General features: G+C 42.4%; 1 protein-coding gene across 17 annotated transcripts in view; it reads right to left on the bottom strand.

Moving 5' to 3' along the window:
* LOC108427443 (adhesion G protein-coupled receptor L3-like) overlaps positions 1-24,246 on the bottom strand; it is a 444,945-nt gene that overhangs the window by 401,373 nt on the left and 19,326 nt on the right. The window contains exon 2 of one of the 17 annotated variants that reach the window (XM_017697569.2): positions 15,983-16,045. The exons of the other annotated variants lie outside the window; for them this stretch is intronic. The gene's annotated coding sequence lies outside the window, so the exon portion shown is untranslated. The remainder of the gene's footprint in view (positions 1-15,982; positions 16,046-24,246) is intronic. 17 annotated transcript variants of the gene reach the window in all.

The raw sequence follows: 24,246 nt of genomic DNA, 5'->3' as shown, positions 1-24,246 counted from the left end.
GTAAAGGCCTGGCAAAGCATCACAAAGGAGGAAACCCAGCATTTGGTGATGTCCATGAGTTCCAGACTTCAGGCAGTCACTGCCTGCAAAGGATTCTCAGCAAAGTATTATAAACGTACATTTTATTTATGGTAAAGTTCATTTGTCCAATTACTTTTGAGCATTGAAATGAGAAGGTTGAGAAAATGAGAAAAATGGTTGCAATTCCGGAGCATTTCATAGGATATTTTTGTGCATCACTCAACTTTGTGCTCTTGGATATCCTCTAAACGGGTGTCACTTTAGCATCAGTTAGCTGCAACCAAGCCTGTGCTGTGGTACGTGACATATTTGGCCTGCTAACCAAGCTCTCATTAGCTTAGCCGAAGCTCTACAGTCTCAAACACCACAAAACGCGTTTAATTTCAGCTTTTTGTCACTCTACCAACCAACATCACTCAACTTTTGCTCTCTCACACATCAGTCTTTAGCTCTCTAAACTAATCAAGTGTACAGTGGCACTGTTTGGGTCTGTAGCCTGCCTGCTAAGCTAACGCTAACCATGGAACAGCTCTAACTTACACTCTGCCACTTCAGCACCACTTGCTAAACTTTACTCCCTCAGACTTGAATCGTTTTATTTACTTTAGTCAGACAGAAGTGAACATGTCCTGTGGTGAGCAGAGCTGTTTAAGCTAGCTATCCCAGCAGGCATCGGGCGGAAGGCAGGACACACCCTGAACAGGTCGCCAGTCCATCTCAGGGCAGCTAACATACATTTAAACATAATTTGACCAGGGCTGTTCAAACTTACATATAACTATATATGAATATGGATATATGTGTAAGATCTTAGGAAACATAAAATCAAGTATTACTTACAATATATTAGGAATGACATTTTCACAGTTGTGCAAAGGTGCACAGAGTGGAGCTACAGGCCACAATAAGTACCATTTATTGTGTGAGGTGTCCTCTGCGGATAATGAGTGCCACAGCCCCGGGGGAAAAGCTGTTAGCATGTCTAGTTGTGAAGACCCTGAATCATCTACCAGAGGGAAGTGCTGGGAAAAGGTGATGTCCATGTAACTAACAAGTAGGTGGTGTTGCAATTCATAATATTGTGACATTGCAATGCAAAAATGTGACAGTGGACATTGTGGTGGTTGGACTTTGTATTTATTACACCATCTAATGTAACTGCATGGTTTAAACACAAATGTTCAGAAGCAGTACATTAAATAATGCACAGTGCAACAACATCAATACAGTCAACTTTCTTTTATAGTCTTCTTCGCTCAAACTGGGCTCAACATAACATGAGAATGGTGGATCATGAAACCAATATCAAGAATCAAATCTAATCGTGGGCCGAGTACATCATTTTAAAATGCATGTCTCATGTTTCAGAAGAAGCACACGATGCTTCTTAGGGGGCAGGTTATCCCGTTTGATTGACAAGACAGCAATCTGAGAGCAAATCTAAGACTGTAAATTTTGACACAAAAACACACAGCTGTCATTGTGCAGAAGGCAGGATATACCCTGGACAGGTCGCCAGTCCATCACAGGGCAGACATTTTGACACATATTTAATAATATATAAAAAACTATTGTTTAAGATCAGATTCTGGTCATTTTTGTACGGACTGTTGTGGTTTGTCGGACAAAGCACCCCCCGCCCCTCCCCATGTTAGATGCTTGTCTAGATAGAAGGCATTGACTGGTCAGCTGTGGTTGATGTATGCTTCAAACTGTGTCAGACTGACCCCTTAGCTCTGCTCACAAATGTGGTTTTCTTAGCAACTGTTGCTAGGTTGGACAAACATTACAGAACCTCTGTAAAAATCCCATTCTGCTTAAAGAGAAGCTCATATGTTGTCAAAATACAGAAATTCTCTATGTATATTTGTGGCATGCTCTCACCCCCGGGCCCTGCTGATGACAGCCGTGAGAGCCGGCAGGAGGACGGGGCTCGAACACTCAGTGGTGACAAACTTCGGTGAGGACACTGGGGAGAGAGCCGCGAGTGTGGAGGGGGCGGAGCACAAAGCTGGGGGCAGTAATGAGGAGGCGGTGTGGCGAGCTCTTGTTCCCTCTTGGCTCCAGTGCTCACCTTTAAAAAGAGCTGAGAGGGAACAGAGCGAGAGAGTGGGACGAGCAGCAACACAAGACTGAAAAGCTCCTGTGAAAGAAGTCTCAGTAGAAGCCACTGAAAAGCGGTTAGTGTTGGTTCTGGTTGTTTATTTTGTGTGAAATTAAATTAATGCTACAACCCTTAACCCTGCCTCCAGCATCCTCCTTGAGCCCAGGGTAGCATGTGCGGTGCTACAATATTCATTTCAAATGATCTTCATTTTATACACATTTGAGAGATCACACTGGCAGGATAACCTTACTTTAGCTTTTTAGCATGCTGGCAAATTCACTGATGTTTCCAATCTGTTTCATTCCACTTAGCTACTAGAGCACAGCTCTGATCATTAGCGCAGCATTTTGAACTGGTATCAGAGCCGGTTTATGAGGAGCCGGGCCGCTTCCTACCCCCTCATTATATCAAAAACAGGACTGCTAAACAGCAGAGTGAGTCCTCAATAAATGGGAGTGAATGGAGCTCAACAGCTAAAAACGAATAGTTAAAATAGTTTCTAATCACCTACCCAGAACGTTTCTTTGATAGTAGAAAGTAGAAGGATGTAGAAATCTTACCCATATATTTTCTTTTTTCTACAGCAAACGGGTTTTGAGCAACAGAAGGCAGGCATTACTGCTAGAGTGTGATGATTGATTGGCAAGCCGGAGCAGCTCATTGGCTGTTCACGCTCACAGACGTCATGGATATACAGCAGGCACTGTTTTAAACTTCTATAACTCGAGTTTAAAAGCTCTTAAATATATAACAGCTTTGATAAAGTGTTTTATGATATTTATAAACTATGATTTTGCTCAAAAGCAACCCGTTCATTTTGGACTCGCTCTGGAGCACCCTCTAGAGTTTGAGAAACCCGGAGAACATTGCAGCGTTCTGAAAAGGTTTTCCAAACTCGCAACAGTTGCTAAGAAAAACATATGTGGGAAGAGCATAGATAGGTCAGCTGGTGAGTAATGTCATAAACAATTGCTCGTGTGGTTTCTGATGCTGACAGACGGGCCAGAGCAGAGACAAATTCGGGCTTCAAAATGTTCCAGTAATTTCTAAACAACACAAAAATCAGACCCTCAGATGAACAAACAACATATGATCATACCGTCAATTAAAATGCCTAATCATAGCACTCCATATTGGGCCTTTAAGGTAAAATCTGGCACTCTGCGTGTGTGTGTGTGTGTGTGTGTGTGTGTGTGTGTGTGTGTGTGAGTGGAGGACGAACACCCCACTGACACACTCTGTCAGGATCATGATGAATGAATGCAATATGGCACCAGTCACCCTACAGAGTCACTCAATAACACACAGAGAGAAAGAGAGAGCGAGAGGCAACAAAAAGAGAGATGAAGAAAGGAAAGAATAAACAAATAAACAAAGAAAACCAAAAGCGAGAGAGAAGAGGTGAATATGCAAAGAAAATGAAGAGAAACAGAGAGCACAGAAAGAAAAAGAATGAAAGAAGACTGAGCAAGAGAATAACGAGAGATAAAGAAGGGAAAGAGAGGAAAGAAAGCAGTGACAGCAAGATGAACGAAAGAAGATAGAATAAAGAAGAGAAAGAGAGAGAGAGAGAGAGAGAGAGAGAGAGAGAAAGTGAGAGAGAGAGGTGAAGTCACAAAGAAAAATATGAGGGGAGCGAGAGGAAAAGGATGAAAAAAATAAAGAGCGAGAGATTAGAGGCAGAAAGAACAGAAATAGTGAACAAAAGAACATCAAGAGGGAGGGAAAGAGAAGAAACAACAAAGAAAGAAAAAGATAGAGGAAAAGAAATCCAGAGAAAGTGAGGGAAAGAGAAACAGAGAGTCAGTGTACGCTGGTGCAGATATGCAGCAGTAACTGGATTCCCACTTATCGTCATCCTCACTGATGAAGAGTAACACAAGAACCAGTTACTTTTATGTCCACCATGCTTGAGACTCTACCACATAGTTATGAAGTAGAAAACAGGATCAAGACTGTGACAGACCGAGTTTGTCTGCTGACGTTTTTACGACACTGTGTCTCCTTCATTAGGTTTGATATGCTTCACACTGTAATGGGTAAAGTGCACCAAATTATACTCATGGATGCTCTTGGACTGGTCAGAAATTTTCAAAACAACAACCTAATTTTACTTTCCATAATGTTGCATGAAATGTTTCAAAGTCAGAGCAGTCAACATAAAGCTTATCTGACCTCTATGATGGGTTTAATTACAGGTCAGTTAGAACCAGTCAGATCGCTGTATGACTGGTCCACATATCATAAATGCACTCCATGATCCATATGACAAAATCAAATGCATCAATGGTCAGCACCCCCACTGGACCACCACAGAGCGGGTATTATTTGGGTGGTGGATGGTTCTCAGCACTGCAGTGACTCTGACGTGGTGATATGTTGGGAAGGGTTGCACTGCTATGAGTCTACAGGTGTTTTTTTTTTTTTTTTTCTAAGAGAAAATAATAATAAAAACACACCACCTACAGAGAATGATGCACAACTGTTGTGCATTGGAAAAAAATAAAACACAAAATGTGCCATAACATTAGCACAGGCCACATTTTATGTTTTATATTTTACAGTTAGCAAATAAACAGAAAATGTGGCCTCCGTTTGTGACATCACAAAAACACTGGACTCACAACAGGCTGAGTTTATGAATGCAATGTTTACATACACCTATTGAACTCCAGAGAGGACATAAGGTAGTTACCATTTTCTAGATTGTTTTCTTAAGATAAAGTCAATTATCTTGCTATCTCAAGATAACAAAAGATGTCATCTTGAAATAAGTTAGGTATCTTATCTTGAGAAAACAAAAGGTGTCATTTTGAAATAAGTTAATCATATTGTTATTTCAAGATAATTTTTTATCTTGAAATAACAAGTTAGTTACCTTGTTATCTCAAGATAAAATTATCTTGAAATAATGAGTCAATTTCAACTGCAATATCCCTCTGGGATCAATAAAGTATTCTGATTCTGATTATATTGTGACCTCAAAGGTAAGTTAATTATCTCGTTATCTAAAGATCACAAAGTTTTTATCTTGAAATGAATGTTATTTTGCTGTCTCAAGATAACAAAAGTTATCTTGAAATAATAAGTTCATTATCTTGTTATTTTGAAATGAGTTTTGCTGTTATCTTGATATCTTGAATATCTTGAATTAATTTATTATCTCAAGATAACAATCCAGAAAATTATAGCAACAGCTTATGGCCTGTTTTGAACTTCTGTGAACTACAGAAAACTCTTCGTTCAAAAAAGCAGGCAAAATTCTGTCATCAATGATTTGGGCTCTTTACTGATGGCTTACACACACACACACACACACACACACACACACTTTCTAGCTGCCTGATTGTAAGTATTGAGTAGTCTCAGTGTGTGTGCGTCTGGGGTCCGTCCTATGTTCTGAAGTTTTGTCCGTCTTTCTGCCTGATCATTATTGACCCGAGCATGTGAACAATCTGACATCATGACTGATTACCTTCTGTTGCCGCGGGAACCCTGCGAGGGCAGCTCGTCGCCAGGGGAGCGCCGAGACTGCCGTGCTCCAGCCCAATCACCACAGTAACCTGACACATGTGGCCCACATCGCCGCGGTTACCTGACAACTTGTCTGACGTTGGGGGCAACTCAGCACTGAGCTCAACTGAGACAGGAAATGAGTGATCTATAGCAGAAATGTCTTCACTTCTCTCTCTCGCTCTCTCTCTCCTTATACTGCCCCAAAATCTGTCTTGCTCTCTTTCTGTCCCTTTCTCGCCAGCTTTTCTTTCACTTTCCTTCAATTTCACTGCTTTTGAAAGTGTCCCATTCCTTCCTCTTTCATTCCAAATCTCATTTTCCTTCCGTCTTGTTCTCTATCCTGCCATCCCCTTACTCTCTTGTTGAATATTACCTTTTCCCATGCCATTAATGTCTCTCTCTCAGCCATTGGGCTATCCTTTTCTCTCTTTCATTCTCACTTTTCTCTCTCTCCCCTCTCATTCTCTCTTTCCTCTCTGTCCCCTTCTCTCATTCTGTTTTCCTCTCTCCCTTTCTTTCCTTTCGTTCTCTTTCCTTTTATTCTTTCACCATTTTCTGTTTCTCTCTCGATTTCTCACTTTCACTTTTCTCTTTCTCCCCTTCTCATTGTTTTTCCCCTTTCCCTCTTTCATTCCTCTCCTTCCCATGCTGTCCTTTCTTTTTCTTTAGCTATTCTCTTTTTCTCTTGCTGTCTCTCCCTTCATTTCTCATTCTCTCTACCTTCTTTCCCCTCGCTCTCTCAAAAACACCCACCCACCCTCTCTTACTCTCTTCCCTTACATTCGTTCTCTCCATGCTTTCTTTTTCTCTCCCTATTTCTGACTCTTCTTTCCACTTTTTCTTTCCTTTCTCTCACCACTTTCCCCCTCTTTCACTTTACATCTGGCTTTCCTTTCTGGACCTCTCTCTTTCTCTCTCTCTCTCTCTCTCTGGGCTGTAGACATTGAGAGATGAGTGCTGGTTCACTGTTCATTTTATCAGAGCAGCTCATGGGGCATTTATGACTGTCACTCCACTGACAACTGAACTAGCAAAGACAAATGGGCTTCTGAACACAGTGGACTGCACCCATGCGTTCTGCCGCTTTATACCCACGTTTAGCCTAAACGCTTACAACAAGAGGACATTTATCTGGGCCTACTGCGACATATCGAATGTTCACTTACTTCCAGCTTCCATCACAACTGTCCGCTCTACCTTTCTTTAACCTTTACTGAAAATATGACAGCACAATTCATTCACTGTCTCTGGGCCGGGAGAGGATGTGGCTCTTCGTCAGCCGCGTCCCTTCCTTCCCTTCCTTTAGTGATGGACACAATCCTTGCACGTCAGCGATTCTGAGTTGGCGTGAAGACAGTCAATTAAGTTCAAGGTGAAAGAAAGAGAGAGACACGTGTCATCATTTTTAAACGATCTCCGCCTCAGTGGACCGCCCCATCAATCCAAGGCTTGTTGGCCTGGGAAACATTATTAGGGACCCTAAGTGTCGCTTGCTGTGGAGGCGGCTACAAAGGCTGTAAACAGGTTAGATTTCTGAGGCCTATGCATGCTCTGTAGACCCCTTTCCGTCCCCTGAAAATGTATGGACATAATTACAATAGCTACATATGAAGATTGTAGGCTTACTGTAATCCCTAATAAAAGTAAATTGAAAGTGATTCTAATTTAGTCATTTAAAGCTGCACTGTATTAGATTTGGGGATTTGGAGACGTCTCTGGTGAAAAAGTATAACTGCATGTAAAAAGCAGAAGAACTTTATATAATGTGAGATATGCAAAGCACATATTTAGTTAAGGCAATTTTTAAACCAATTCAGACCTCAAAACCACTTCACATCAACTTCTGGCCGGTCTCACCTTTTACAAAGTGCTGACTTCATCACATAGGTGTTTTTATGCTGTAGCAGTGCAGCAGAAAACAGCACATCAAATTAGCACATGCGCAAACTAGCACAGCTTTTTCCGGTGGCCAATGCCGTCCTTGCAGCTGTCAATGCTCAAAGTCCCTGGTGGCCAGGAGGGGGCTGAAGGGATTTAGCGAAGCAGATTATTGGTCGGCGATTTGGCCCATTTTGGAGATCATTGGCCGTATCTGACCGATGATGGATTGAATTTGGATGCACCTTCCTTTAGCACATGCTAGAGCCTCCCTACACAGATCCATCAGGCTGGGTGACTGCTCAGATCCTGCGGGACGAGCCGCTCGCTTTCCTGTTAATTCCAACTTCGCGCTATCGATTGGGCAAAAATCAATTGAGCCTAAGTCACTAAGCCAAGAGGGAGGCGGAGAGAGGTAAAAAAATAAAAAAGCGGTGAGCACAGAGACGCATCTCAGATTAAACGTCTACAATGAAGGGGGAAGAGACGGATGCAGCACTTTAATGCATACATAAGTGAGCATCTCTTAGATTACACCCTGAGAAAGAAAAAGAAAGAAATATTGATACCAGACTATTGATATCAGAATTAATATTAGAAGTGCTTATGCAGAATGAAAATCAAATGTAAATGTAATTAATCACATAACTATGTAATCATGTAATTGTATTTGGGCAATTCTACTTTATACGCATCACAACATGACAACAACTCTTGACATCTAAGGGGTTAAAACTCCAGTACGCTCCTAATTTCACTTCGGAAAAAGAGCTAAAGACACGAAGATTTGGGATTGTGATGTGATGGTCTGATGATATAGGCTCAGGGCAGAGCTTGCTGAGCCATTTCAGAGCGGCGTAATGCTTTATTTATGAGGATGCGCTTTGTTTAAACGGATGAATGATGAGGGGGAAGAATCGAGAGGCTTTGGAAATCTTTAGCATGCGAGAGACGGTGGAGGTGCAGCTGACCTCAACACCCATCTCCACTCTCGAGCCTGTAATTGGAGAGTTAGCTGGTGCTGCAGCACTTCAGGCCATTTCCTCCGCAGCAGAGGCTGCTAAAGGCCTTGGAGGAAAGAGTGTTTAGGCCATAGCAGCACGTCCAGTACTTTGTCGTCCATCCAGGTCATCCGTCCTTTTCTGAGGCGCTCAATAACGCAGGACAGAAATAGAGCTACTTGAGGAGTTAGAGGATCTGAACCGATTTGTCTCAAATTTCGCGCAACAGTGCAGACCACTCTGTTCGATATGAGAGCCAAAGAGATCTAACTTGAAAAGAGGGAAAAGGAGGAAAATCGTTGTAAATCTCAGCACGGTCTAAAAAAGATGCTGCACTTGCTTTTAATATTAATAGTTCAGCCAAAAAACAAGTTTACCGATCAGAGGTGGAGTCTACTGGCCTTGTCCACACAACTAGCTGAAAGCGGTGACCGCGTGAATGACTAATATTTTCCAAATTTCAGCAGCACCCGACAGTAGATAGAACCATGATCTACACCCAAAATAGCAGACATTTTTGGCCACAGCCTCCACTACTAGTCATGGGGTCATCAAAGGGTGATACAGGGAACAACGAGGGGCCATTCTTTAAACACAAATGCGCTTACCGTTGACTAGGCCAGCCTTAAACAGCTAATTAGCTAGCTAGGCTAACTGTAATGCAGACTGTAGGATATATTGACTTTGTGAATACCTGCTTTGTTATAGTTGTTGCTAGCTGTATAGCCCTTAGCTAACTAACTAGCAAGTTGTTAGAGTAAAGCTACAAACCTACACCAGGAATATGTAACAGATGAAGTGGTTTGCTGCATCAAGCCAAGTGTGAAAGTGGGCAATTAAGCTTTATAGTTTTTGAAGTACAGTATAACAGATTAAATGAGTGTTGCATCACCATGACTTGAAAAAACTTGAAATATGACTGAGGCAACATAGGAACCACGGGAACAGGTCTGTTTCTTCAGGGAATAATTGGCCCTGGGAACATAGGGGTGACCCAGGTTTTGACTATGCAAAGTACTTTTGCCTATATTGATAACAGCAAGTCATTCAGTATCAGAAACCACAAAAGATCTATTAGTCGTTTCTACAACTAGATGGAATCTGAGGCCAGTGTATGATGATTTATGCATACACTTTACACAATGCTAATCTGTAATGTTAAATGGGATATAAAAAATAAATACTTGTTAAATTCAGTGACTCACATGACTGGATTCTTTTTGGTAAGTGGGGGGAGGGGGATGTGATTTTTCACTAAACTTGTCCTTTATAACAGAAATAACACTAGGCTATCTGAATGTGACATTGATTTAGTATTACAAACTCCCTGACATTTATCTTTACATTTAAATCCAGCTGCACTGCTGATATTGGGTGCGTTTACCGCCAATGGGCGCACGAGAAAAGTGCAGCAGACTGACATTTATATTCCAAGGTTTTAGGGGCTGGAGCTCACCACTGCAGTGGGGGACTGAGGACCAATTAGTGGCTCGATGGGGAGGCCTAGCAATGCTACTGTGTGTGTGTTAATCAGTATGCTACTGCAGGTGCATTGTTGCATTAGGTATTCAGGCTCGAACTCACTCTCCAAATGCGCCATAAATTAACTTCTCCAAGGCCTGCGACCCTGCGTGCACGGCCCTCTAAAAGGCAGCCTGCCTTAGAAAAGCAAAAAGGGTATGTTTACAGAAAAAAAATGCAAAATAAAGCTGCATCTGTCTGAGAAAACCCTACAAAAAAAGGCCTCTATAACTCAGAGCGAGAGTGGCGCGGGCATGAGGCGATAACTATAACCCAGCTGGACTGCAGCTTAGCTGGAACTCTATAAGCCAATCCGATTTCTGTCAGTAAATGCACTAAATTAGATCAACTATCCATAATAAACTCTCGAATTGGCACCAGTGCAGCTTAGCCAACTCTTTATACCTTCATTACGCGGAGCTGAACTGGCATGGCCACGGGCGGACGTGCCAAATCTTGTTCCTGCGGAGTTCAGACCGAGCGTGAGGTTGCGGCTCGACCAAATGTCATTGGAAATAATGCGGGCACAGGTCACTACAACTGTTTTATTACATGGGGCATAATTGCAAGGCTTGGCCGGGTACAGGCTAGTCTGTGACTGGCCACTGAGTGAAGAGCGCTGTTAAATGAGCCATTGGCTAAGCCATCTCTGGTTTTACCGCAGTATCAATGAAGCATTGTGTCCCCAGCCGCTCACACACACACACACACACACACACACACACACACACACACAGTCTCTGTTTCTCTTTCACACTCATCACCACAGTCTATCCCTCCATCTCTCTCACACATTTACCATACTCAACCCTGCTTTTAAAATCATGCCAAGGCAGCAAAAACCTGAAGGTAACTTTGTTTCTTTAGTTCTGCACTGGAGCCACAAGCCTAATGTGGCTGACGAGTGGTGGAAGCTTATACATAACCGACTAGCATTGAATAAACTGCATACATAAATCATCACACACTTCCCTCAAACTGTGTCGAGTTGTTGAAGGAGCCCAAAATCACAGCTGAATGTTATTCTAGCCTAAAACTACAGCTTAAGATGTTATTTGTTGTACTGTTTGGCAGCACATTCTCATGCAGCGTTGTGCCTCTGAGTCTCACTGGTTCACAGAATTCACAATTTTTATTTTATTTGTTGCATGTTTTCATTCATCAATGTTCTCGACAATACCCAACATGCATTACGCAAAACAGCATAAAACACTCCGGTGTTAACCTGCTAGCCAAGCCACTGATCTATAGGTTGGTAAATACAACCAAGCTAGCATTAGTGCAGTCTTTAGTGCAGTGTTCACCACAGATGTAGGAAGAGAGTTAGCACGTTCACCACAGACGTAGGAGAAGAGTTAGCATGTTCAGCACAGACGTAGGAGGAGAGTCAGCACGTTCACCACAGATGTAGGAGGAGAGTTAGCACGTTCACCACAGATGTAAAAGTAGAGTAAGCACGTTCACCATAGATGTAGGAGAAGAGTTAGCACGTTCACCACAGACGTAGGAGGAGAGTTAGCACGTTCACCACAGACGTAGGAGGAGAGTTAGCGCGTTCACCACAGACGTAGGAGAAGAGTTAGCACGTTCACCACAGACGTAGGAGGAGAGTTAGCACGTTCACCACAGACGTAGGAGGAGAGTTAGCACGTTCACCACAGACGTAGGAGAAGAGTTAGCACGTTCACCACAGACGTAGGAGGAGAGTTAGCATGTTCAGCACAGATGTAGGAGAAGAGTTCGAACGTTCACCACAGACGTAGGAGGAGAGTTAGCACGTTCACCACAGACGTAGGAGTAGAGTTAGTATGTTCCCCACAGACGTAGGAGGAGAGTTAGCACGTTCACCACAGACGTAGGAGGAGAGTTAGCACGTTCACCACAGACGTAGGAGGAGAGTTAGCACGTTCACCACAGACGTAGGAGGAGAGTTAGCACGTTCACCACAGACGTAGGAGAAGAGTTAGCACGTTCACCACAGACGTAGGAGGAGAGTTAGCATGTTCAGCACAGATGTAGGAGAAGAGTTCGAACGTTCACCACAGACGTAGGAGGAGAGTTAGCACGTTCACCACAGACGTAGGAGTAGAGTTAGTATGTTCCCCACAGACGTAGGAGAAGAGTTAGCACGTTCACCACAGATGTAGGAGGAGAGTTAGCATGTTCAGCACAGATGTAGGAGAAGAGTTCGCACGTTCACCACAGATGTAGGAGGAGAGTTCACACGTTCACCACAGATGTAGGAGGAGAGTTAGCATGTTCAGCACAGATGTAGGAGAAGAGTTCACACATTCACCACAGATGTAGGAGAAGAGTTAGCACGTTCACCACAGACGTAGGAGAAGAGTTAGCACGTTCACCACAGACGTAGGAGAAGAGTTAGCATGTTCACCACAGATGTAGGAGGAGAGTTAGCACGTTCACCACAGACGTAGGAGTAGAGTTAGCACGTTCACCACAGACGTAGGAGAAGAGTTGGCATGTTCAGCACAGATGTAGGAGGAGAGTTCACACATTCACCACAGATGTAGGAGGAGAGTTAGAACGTTCGCCACAGACGTAGGAGGAGAGTTAGCACGTTCACCACAGACGTAGGAGTAGAATTCGCATGTTCACCACAGATGTAGGACGAGAGTTCACACGTTCACCACAGATGTAGGAGGAGAGTTAGAACGTTCACCACAGACGTAGGAGAAGAGTTAGCACGTTCACCACAGACATAGGAGGAGAGTTAGCACGTTCACCACAGACGTAGGAGAAGAGTTTGCACGTTCACCACAGATGTAGGAGGAGAGTTCGCACGTTCAGCACAGACGTAGGAGGAGAGTTAGCACGTTAACCACAGACATAGGAGAAGAGTTTGCACGTTCAGCACAGACGTAGGAGGAGAGTTAGAACGTTCAGCACAGAAGTAGGAGGAGAGTTAGCACGTTCACCACAGACGTAGGAGAAGAGTTAGCATGTTCACCACAGACGTAGGAGAAGAGTTAGCATGTTCAGCACAGATGTAGGAGAAGAGTTAGCACGTTCACCACAGATGTAGGAGGAGAGTTCACACATTCACCACAGATGTAGGAGGAGGGTTAGAACGTTCGCCACAGACGTAGGAGGAGAGTTAGCACGTTCACCACAGACGTAGGAGTAGAATTCGCATGTTCACCACAGATGTAGGACGAGAGTTCACACGTTCACCACAGATGTAGGAGGAGAGTTAGAACGTTCACCACAGACGTAGGAGAAGAGTTAGCACGTTCACCACAGACATAGGAGGAGAGTTAGCACGTTCACCACAGACGTAGGAGAAGAGTTTGCACGTTCACCACAGATGTAGGAGGAGAGTTCGCACGTTCAGCACAGACGTAGGAGGAGAGTTAGCACGTTAACCACAGACATAGGAGAAGAGTTAGCACGTTCACCACAGACGTAGGAGAAGAGTTAGCACGTTCACCACAGACGTAGGAGTAGAGTTAGCACGTTCACCACAGACGTAGGAGAAGAGTTAGCACGTTCACCACAGACGTAGGAGAAGAGTTAGCACGTTCACCACAGACGTAGGAGTAGAGTTAGCACGTTCACCACAGACGTAGGAGAAGAGTTAGCACGTTCACCACAGACGTAGGAGTAGAGTTAGCACGTTCACCACAGACGTAGGAGAAGAGTTAGCACGTTCACCACAGACGTAGGAGAAGAGTTAGCACGTTCAGCACAGATGTAGGAGGAGAGTCAGCACGTTCACCACAGATGTAGGAGGAGAGTTAGCACGTTCACCACAGATGTAGGAGGAGAGTTAGCACGTTCACCACAGACGTAGGAGTAGAGTTCGCATGTTCACCACAGATGTAGGACGAGAGTTCACACGTTCACCACAGATGTAGGAGGAGAATTAGAACGTTCACCACAGATGTAGGAGGAGAGTTAGCACGTTCACCACAGATGTAGGAGGCGAGTTAGCACGTTCACCACAGATGTAGGAGGCGAGTTAGCACGTTCACCACAGACGTAGGAGTAGAGTTAGTATGTTCACCACAGACGTAGGAGGAGAGTTAGCACGTTCACCACAGACGTAGGAGGAGAATTAGCATGTTCACCACAGACGTAGGAGGAGAGTTAGCACGTTCACCACAGACGTAGGAGGAGAGTTAGCACGTTCACCACAGACGTAGGAGTAGAGTTAGCACGTTCACCACAGACGTAGGAGAAGAGTTAGCACGTTCACCACAGACGTAGGAGTAGAGTTAGCACGTTCACCACAGACGTAGGAGAAGAGTTAGCACGTTCACCACAGACGTAGGAGAAGAGTTAGCATGTTCAGCACAGATGTAGGAGGAGAGTCAGCACGTTCACCACAGATGTAGGAGGAGAGTTAGCACGTTCACCACAGATGTAGGAGGAGAGTTAGCACGTTCACCACAGATGTAGGAGGAGAGTTAGCACGTTCACCACAGACGTAGGAGTAGAGTTCGCATGTTCACCACAGATGTAGGACGAGAGTTCACACGTTCACCACAGATGTAGGAGGAGAATTAGAACGTTCACCACAGATGTAGGAGGAGAGTTAGCACGTTCACCACAGATGTAGGAGGCGAGTTAGCACGTTCACCACAGATGTAGGAGGCGAGTTAGCACGTTCACCACAGACGTAGGAGTAGAGTTAGTATGTTCACCACAGACGTAGGAGGAGAGTTAGCACGTTCACCACAGACGTAGGAGGAGAATTAGCATGTTCACCACAGACGTAGGAGGAGAGTTAGCACATTCACCACAGACGTAGGAGGAGAGTTAGCACGTTCACCACAGATGTAGGAGGAGAGTTCGCACGTTCACCACAGATGTAGGTGGAGAGTTAGCACGTTCACCACAGACGTAGGAGGAGAGTTAGCACGTTAACCACAGACGTAGGAGGAGAGTTAGCACGTTCACCACAGACGTAGGAGAAGAGTTAGCACGTTCACCACAGACGTAGGAGGAGAGTTAGCACGTTAACCACAGACATAGGAGAAGAGTTTGCACGTTCACCACAGATGTAGGAGGAGAGTTAGCACGTTCACCACAGATGTAGGAGGAGAGTCCACACATTCACCACAGACGTAGGAGGAGAGTTAGAACGTTCACCACAGACGTAGGAGGAGAGTTAGCACGTTCACCACAGATGTAGGAGGAGAGTCCACACATTCACCACAGACGTAGGAGGAGAGTTAGAACGTTCACCACAGACGTAGGAGGAGAGTTAGCACGTTCACCACAGATGTGTCTATAGATGTTTTTTTCATTTTGGCAAGAGTAATCTCAAATAGATTTGCTTATGTGGTGTCTAACACTGTATGACATAAAAATAGATAAAAGCACATAGTTACTGTTTTTAGCTTTGCAATGTACAAAGAATTTGTGGATAAGCCTGCCATGATGCTAATTAGAGGGATATAAGGGATATAGAGGGCTATTAGCTGCAGTGGCCTAGTACAAAACTAAAGAAGCAAACTACAGAAACATGTCTTGGCTGACTGACTGCATCTGGGCTAAGGAGCGAACTGTGCAAATTAGATTTTTCGCTGAACTATTGCTTCATGTCTCTAATATGGGTGCAGCACATGGCCTTACTTCCCTCTGTATTCATATCACTGGTTTCAGCAACCCATTTTGGCTAGAGCACAGTACTCTGCGCCAGCGTTTGCTCAGTCCAGTCCTTGAGGACCCCAGGTGGTCCACACTTCACCTTAAACCTGGCAGGCGGGGGGGGGGGGGGGGGGGGGGGGGTATTTCACAAAGCAGGATTTCTCAGTTAGCCAGTTAATTTAGGCCCAAAAGCCAAACCTGTCCACAAAAGATCGTTCCTGTTGGAGTCTTCACTTTTGGCTTAAGTTATGAAGCTAACTGACAAACACTGCTTAGGGAAATACCCATCAGAACCAAGTAATCAACAGTACAAAACAAAGAATACCTGGCACAGCTGCGCTGGAAGCAGACAGAGTCAACATGTGGACCAGCTGGTGGTCTCGGAGGCCTGTAAGATAAAACACTATCTAAACAAAAATCATTTCTCATTATGCCACGTTCAAAATGCACACATAGAACAGCACATATCAGCTGAATTTGGTCCTAAAACAAGAAAATGAAAACCATTGTGCTATTCATGGAGTAATCACGTTATACTGGCAATTAAATATCTAAATCAAACCAAACTGTGTCAAAATCTCATGACAACTGCACCAATAGTAACGGCCCAAAAGCACCTAGAATAAAATCTAAGAAGTTTAAGAAGTTGTCTTGCTTCTCCTGTAAAGTTATTGTTTTTTTTTCATAAAAACAATTTTGCGCCAGTATTTGTGCCAATATGTGTCACGATTTCCATTGTCAGCAATATGCTCACATATAAGTTCATATGTGGAATAAGTGGTATCTTAACATGAACCCGTTGAACATATTCATATATGAATGTCATCTTTTCCATTAAATGTAAATAATTTTGTATTTGCCTGTCGCCTTATTGTCCGTCTGTACGACTCTCAGCTCAAATGAATTATTAATAAATGAATAATAAAATGTACTGGCACATGAACTTAGGTGTTTATTTAGCATACTGTATATTCATGAATTTTGTATATTCATAGTAAGATACTCACGTATACAGTCATATGCAAAGGTCTGAACATACACAGTCAAATTACTTGTCTTCTTGATGTGAAAATAAGTTTAGCATTTTTATGCAAATTTTAGCACACAGTTTAAACTCAGCAAGTAAACAGCAATTGTGCAGCTGTTTTCTACAGATGATGTAATTTATTTTCACTTTAAAAAAAACAATACATGTAATTCAATTAGGGACGTCTGACTAATCTCTATCAAATAAAGGGGCATGTATAGACATCAGACATTCACATGAGAACTGGTGAATTTTATTATATTGTATTTTGTCTAAGAAACGAGCGTCCCTTCACAAGGATTAAGGGGTGTTGTTGGCCACAAAGTAGAGAAAATCTTTCTTTTTAATCACGGTAAAAATCCCTGTAATGCGTGGCCTCATGTTTACTTTATTATAATGATGGTCACCGTGTTCCACCATTGGTCATGCTATCCAGGCTGTGTACTGTTCACTGATGTAGGTAAGATGAATACTGAGATGCTAAGATGAATGGCGTGCTGGTCAGCCAATGACAGTATGGATCAGCGGAGGGGGTGGAGCCTATTATGGTCTATTTTTTGTGCTTTTTTGGTCAGTGTAGGTCAGAAAAACAATTACGACAGAACAGCAGTGTAGTCTTTCATTCAAACGCTACACTGAGCAAACGACACAGTTTAAATGCATTAGAGAGAAAACAGCAGGGTCATAAAACACAAACATGCACGCACACACACACACACACACACACACACACACACACACATACACACACACACACCACAAACTAATGTATTAGCCCCAAGCTAAAACACTAGCCCCAAGCTAAAATTATAGTCAAAATTCATTGCAATACAATACAATCACATCACCACACATTGCAATAGAATTTGATACAATACAGCAATGTACTGCTGCATCCCTGAGCCTCACTGATATGAACATTTTGTGGCCAAAATCACTACCAATTTTAAGTGGTTAAGACTTTATTAAATATGAATATTTTTAAACTGTAATATTAGTATTTAAAAGCAGTGCTGCAGTGAATTGTGAAAAATGACAGTCAGGTCTCAATAGCCGCACGCAGAAATTCAGCTTTAATAATACAAATATTAAAGCACTAGGTGCAGGGCTACTCAGAGCCCTTCACAGATTTGGCTTCTGTATTCACTTGTTGCTTATGTTTCAGTTCTCTTCTTGCTTAAGGTCAGATTTCGATATATTTCACATGCTTTGTTATAAATGATTGTCTTTTATGTTCAAATTGCCCAAGGCACAGTTTTCGCAAAAGCATCTTAGTGTTTAGTGTGAGGCTTTCTCTACCATTTAAGATTTATCTTCGTGCTAAAATGCTTTTGGGAAACTCAGCCCAGTTCCGTCTGTATTATGGTCATATAACTCAAAGGGGGCTGACTCTGTGTTTTGGTGTCTGGTGATGCTGTGACAAAAAAAAAAAAAAAAAAAAAAAAAATTATATATATATATATATATATATATATATATATATATATATATATATATATACATACACGTTCATAGAGATAAAACTATGGGTCTTTATCGTCCAGTGTTTCAGCTGGGTTCTAACTTACACATGCAGTCAAAAACCAAGCTGACAGCTGTACACACATGCATTTCCACCAACTATGGGTAAGGCACCTGGTCACTCAAAATAGTCATTGTTGGGGGTGCAATGTCCCTCCTATACTTGTGTAAAGCTTGAGAAATGTCATGGTGTAAAACTGCAGAGCACAGTCTGGAAACGCTGTTATAATAAAACTGCATTTAAGAACTGGAAAACAGTAGGGATTTTAAGTGTGCAAATGAAAAAAAAATCTCTTTCATTTGAATACGTTCAGAACATATCTTTCAAGGACACGTCTAATTTAATCGTCCTCATTTCGTCCTGCTTTATAATACACTCATTACATTAAAAGAGACATTTTCCTTACTTTACTGAAACAAAAGAGTTGGATGTAGTACGTAAACACTGTTAGAGTTTCTAAACATATCATTCACTGTCCTTATACTGAAACTCAACCACCAAAACAGCCTATTATAAATTCACTGTTCCTGTGATCTCACAAAAACTCATTTACATACAGTCACGGATTTTAGCCTGAAACCGTAAGGAGTGTTTCAGTCTACAAAGTCAACCTGTTTGATTAAGGTGAAGAAGAGAGGTTAAAAAATGACTGGTGTATAAAACCAAAACCACATTGGACCTCGGGGAAAAATAAAATATAATTACTCTGTAATTGTGTAACTTTTGGTTAGTGTAGTATAATGAAAACAGAATCAATTGGTAACAGTCTCAGACGTCCAAAATAAAGCTGAATTAGGACAGAACAATTCATATATATATGAATTCTACATTTATCCGATTATACAAGAAGGAAAACAGTGCAGCTGTTTCTGTTATCCTGGGCCTGCTGTGCTCTCCAGCGCCTGCCTGTGCAGCAGCAGCAGCGTATAAGTGGTTTGACCCCGAGGGCCGTGTTAACGATGTGGGAATATGGAGGAAGCTCGGGGCGCATTAGGGAGAGTGTGTGTGAGTGTTTCTGTGAATGTACGCGAGGGTCTGAGAAGTGGCTATGCGTGTTCATTTTGGCGTGCAGCTCCTGTATCATGCCTTCTCAAGCTCTTATTCAAATTGGATGCATAAATTACAGAGTTAAACCTGTAATGACGCAGCTCAGGAAATGCCCCGCAGATTCCTTTTACAGCTATTGTTCTTCATCTGTCCATCTCCTGCGGCAACACGCCCGATCTGATCCGAGAGTCAGCGGATCGATTAACTTGAGCCATTCAGACTCATTTTTAACGATTACAAATACTTTACATTTGTTGTAGTTGTTCCTTTTTATGCTGATGCAGGATTTGTAGCAATAAGGGTTCTGTGAGCGATGCCATTTCCGGTTCCCTAAACAGCCACGTTTGAAAACAGACATTTGTGAAAGTGAAGAATTTTCACTTAGAGTAAATGTGTGTATTCTACACCGATTACAGGGTTCTTAATAGACCTTTTTCCTGGATGTGCAAATTACTTACAAACATGCTTTTTTAAGGAATCACTAATTGGAAGATATTTCAGGGAACCAAAAGTGGTTCCTCTCTGGCCAAGAACTCTTTTTGGCAGCTTTATTTGTAAGAGTGTAGTTCGCAACGTTAACCTTTAGAAGTTTTATTCCAGTTACTGTTGTTTTGCTATACTTTTTAACTACAAAATATTTACAATTAATGATAGTGACATTCATAATAAATGCACCTTCTGAATCGAGACTGTATTCTGACTTTTTCCTCATTTCCATGTTGACAAACTGACAAAATCACGTCTGCAAAATAAGACGATGCATAATAACATTTCATCAAAGTTGGACTTTCTACACTTGTTTCGATGAGAAATTACTAATCTACTCACAACATGCTTTGTTATCAAAGCAAAACTGTAAAGTGGGCTCCTTCCCACCATCATCCAGTTTCCGGACAGTGGAAGGACTCTTTGATCAGATAGTGGACTGTTGCTACGGGAGACAGAGATATGGTGACACATCCCAACCCACTAGTTCCAGCTCCTAGTCTAAGAGACCCCATGCTCATTTTCCTCCAATCTAGCACATCTGAACGAACTCAGGGAGCAGGGAAATTACAAGTTAAAAAGACTGAGTTTGAAGATGAAATTTCTTGGAATAAGAGAGAACTGCAGCACAGAATTGGTTTGGCTTTATTGGCTCCGATGCCTTTTGATTGCTGCAGAGTTGAAAACATCATTCAGGCCTAAAATTGAGCATTAGGTAGTGTATATATGCATTTACATTAAGAAAAAACAACAGCTGTCTGGTTGGTTGATTCTCAGCCCAGGTAAGCATACCATGCTAAACCTATTAGCGTCCTTGGGCAAGACTCCTAACGCCACATTTGACTACATCTGTAATGGTTAAATTGCATGTCTTTCTGAATAAGAACACCTGCTAATTACAGCAAATGTTATGGAAAAACATATTGCGACAAGACTTCTGGTAATATTGTCTATATTTAGAGAAATTTTTCCCAGTGCAGTTCTCAAGCCTTACTTTTTTGCTCTAACCTAGCTCTCAGTACACTGGTACCACTGACCCAAAGCCCTGTATGCATGGAAAAATGTTTAACAGAACCTTAACATCGGTCCATGGGTGTCCAGTCTCATCCGCAAATGCCCAGTGTGGCTGAGGGTTTCATTTCAACCAAGCAGGAGCTCATCTGATTCCACAGTTTAATCAGCTGGTCTCAATCTGATCATGTGTGCTCCTGCTTCATTGGAAAGAAAACCCTCAGCTGCATCAGATTAGACTGGACACCCTGGCTTTGCATCACATGGAGGTTCATTACATTTCAAAAAGGTTCTTCATACTCACATCTCATGGTTCTTTAAAGAACTATCATTAAAAGGTTTTCTGGGGATCCAAAATTGGTTATTTTATATTAGGGAGTAGTGAACTCGATCAGTCAGGCACAGTTTGTTGATTTTCTTGCTCAAACAGATATACTATATCTACTTAAGCAATTAACAAAGGAGTTGATAGAGCATGGAAATCTCCAAATTGAGCTGGACACCAGCCCTCCAGGACTAGAGTACCTCTGTTTAATGGTGTTGCTCCAAAGAATCCTTTTGACACCTTTTTTGCAAGTGCAGAAGAGAAATCTGGCCACAGAGCAGCCTAAATTAACTGATTCCCATCAGTTTAGCCCTGCAATTAGTGGAACGACTCTCCAGTCACATTCAAGCCTCCTGCTATTAAAGATACAGCAACTAATAACAGTCCCTATAATCGATTATTCATTAAATACTTGACTAATCAAAACTATGATGCCTTTTGCCATTTCTGTTTACTTCACCCAGTCACAGCACCTCCACTGGTTAACATTCTGACTGCACAACAAGCAATTTCTTTTATGGTTCAACAAGACAACCAAAGATATATCCCTCTCTACACCTCCTGACATCACGGTCTGTCATACTACTAGCATTTATCTGGTATTTGACATACTGTGTATTTCTCTATAGCACAGCCTTATATTTTTTTTTTTGTCGAATTCCTGATTTTGCGTTTTTGTTCACGTTCTCTGACTGCAATAACCAGCATGCACTGCTCAAAAATGTCAAAAAAGTGTACTGATGTAGATATTCGGCTTCCTACTAGTAACATTAGCCATCTGGCTTCCTCCAGTCTCAGCCAGCCAATTTGAAACAGCCCCCCCTCAAAGAAACACCCAAAGCACTTGCAGATACATAATTCATCTTTAAGCTGTAAAATTTCATTTCCTAAGACTACGCATGTTTACCAATGGAGCACTTTTAAAATTTTTCACTTTGGTCAGAGTGCCAAAATTTCGGAATACTTCAGTCCACGAGATGTAAATAGATTCATTCAAAGTGGTTTGATGTGAGATGGTTCATTGTAAAGAATCTTAGACTCAGATTTGTTCACAGTGGTTGTGATGGGAACCAGGAGTCATGACATCTACAACACAAATATAACTATTTTATTCACTATCCAAAACCACCAGCAAAATTTTGACATGTTAAATATATAAAAATATATAAAATAAGTTCTCTTTGGGGATAATGTCCTGCATGTACTCCTCCACCAAAAATGGATTATAATAAATAAATATATATAATTAAATATATATTAAGCCAAAACTTTATGTTTAAACTATCATAACACAACGTATCAGGTACCAGGCAGTGTATTCATTATGATTTCATGGAATAACTGTCTGAGGGACATCTCAACCATTTAATTAGTTTGCTAATGCAGAGCTTTTGTTTTTAAGGAAATAAGTCTTAACATTAAAATGAAAAGTGTTGTCACACACTCATTATCAACAATAAATCTGAAAAAAGAAATGTTTGTAATAAAGTTTGTAATAAATAAAACACAAAAACATTCATAGACTGGGACAGTAAAGTAAAAGGACAACCCCTAAAAGACTTTCCAAAACTGGTCTCAGAGCAGGCCAGATGGGCTTCTTTCACCAGCATCCTCCAAACTCCTCACTAGATATGAGAGATTGACTCAGTGTTTGCCTAGCTGGGGCTCAGCAGGCATGGGCCCAGACCCAGCCCGACCGTTTCCACCACGTCAGCCCTTTCTCTGCCTGTCGGCAAAACCGTAACACCCCACGGCTGAGGGGGTAAATCCCCGTCTGGCAGTGCCGGCAGTGGGCCGAACCCCAGCCCAGTGTAACTGGGGGCGGATGTGCGGTGAGCAAGCGGAGCTGGAATTGATTCGCTAATCCGCTTCATTATGGAGCAACAGCACGGGGGTTAGCACCTCACACAAAAGGGGGGTTAGAAAACGGGAGGGTTGGGGGGGGATGAGTGTCGTCTTTCTTTGCATCCACACGCTTCCACGCCAGGCCTTCTCTGCATTCCTCCCACGTGGTGTTATTCATCCCACCATCCCGCTCTACTACCCCCTACCCAACCGAGACGAACGAACGACAGAGAAAAGATGACAGCATGACTCACCCGGCCAAATGACTCTGGAGCCTCCTGCTGCTTTGGCTTCTTTTCCTTTTTATTTCTCCCTTTTCCCCACCAATTTGGATGAACCACTTAAAGGCTCAACTGCCTCTTCTTTCTTCTTTCTCTCTATTTCTTACTCTATTTCTCCTTCTCCGTCCTTTGTGGTGCTCAGCAAGGAGGGAAGAACTCTACTTAAACCAAAACAAAACTCCACTTCTGGAAAAGACTAAAAAATTAAAAATCTTCCATGAGCTTCACACCAGAACAACAGCCTTTACTAGAATACTTTAGCCTTGGGTAACTTCTGGCTTTGTTCCTGTAAGCAACACTCAGATATCCAGATTCCCCTACTTGACCTCCCTCCTGGAGTGTTAGCATCTTTTCGTTTTTATGGTCTTCACTTTATCTGAGGAAGTTGTAAAAAGCTGGCTCTGGCCCTGATTTGACATTAGAAAGAGAGAGCTAAGCCGCTGGGTCCTTCAGCTAAACGCTGAGTTGCTTTCGCAAGCAGTTTTGTTCACTGATATTAGCTTTGTTCTGTTTAGTAGCCAGTGTATACTGCACTACACAAACTCACCAGTGTGCTGTTTTGGACAAACAGGGGGAAAAATGTGGTTTTTGTTTTAAGTCTAAGTCTAAAAAAAAATGGTTCATGTTGCTCTAGTGCTGGTTTAGCTGATCACCCAGCATAGTCATAGTAGTTGACCAGCATACCAGCATCCAAAACACAACAGATGCTGGTTTAGGTGGTGACCAGCCTTACTAGTCCATGCTGGTTTCTCTAGCAGGGTACTGTGAAGCCTATGAACACTGGCTACAGTAAAGCTGATATACTTCAAACAATATAACTACATGAAATCAACCTACTGCTGAACATGATGCTGCAAGTAGGATATAAAATATACGTCTTTGACACCCCGCGGTGCTTGAAGCCCGGGATGTGTTTGAAACAGCCTAAACACAGCTGACTAACTGATTCTGCAGCAAGTAGTATGCAGTATGTGACTAACATGTATTTTCCCAATAGGTCAACGGATTCAGTCTTACATGGATATACACATGCAAGAAAATATTC

The sequence above is a fragment of the Pygocentrus nattereri genome, chromosome 22 (genome assembly GCF_015220715.1).
Source record: "Pygocentrus nattereri isolate fPygNat1 chromosome 22, fPygNat1.pri, whole genome shotgun sequence".
In the NCBI taxonomy this organism is placed as follows: Eukaryota; Metazoa; Chordata; class Actinopteri; order Characiformes; family Serrasalmidae; genus Pygocentrus; species Pygocentrus nattereri.
The sequence above is the reverse complement of the archived record's forward strand: the minus strand, read 5'-3'. Positions and strand labels throughout refer to the sequence as shown.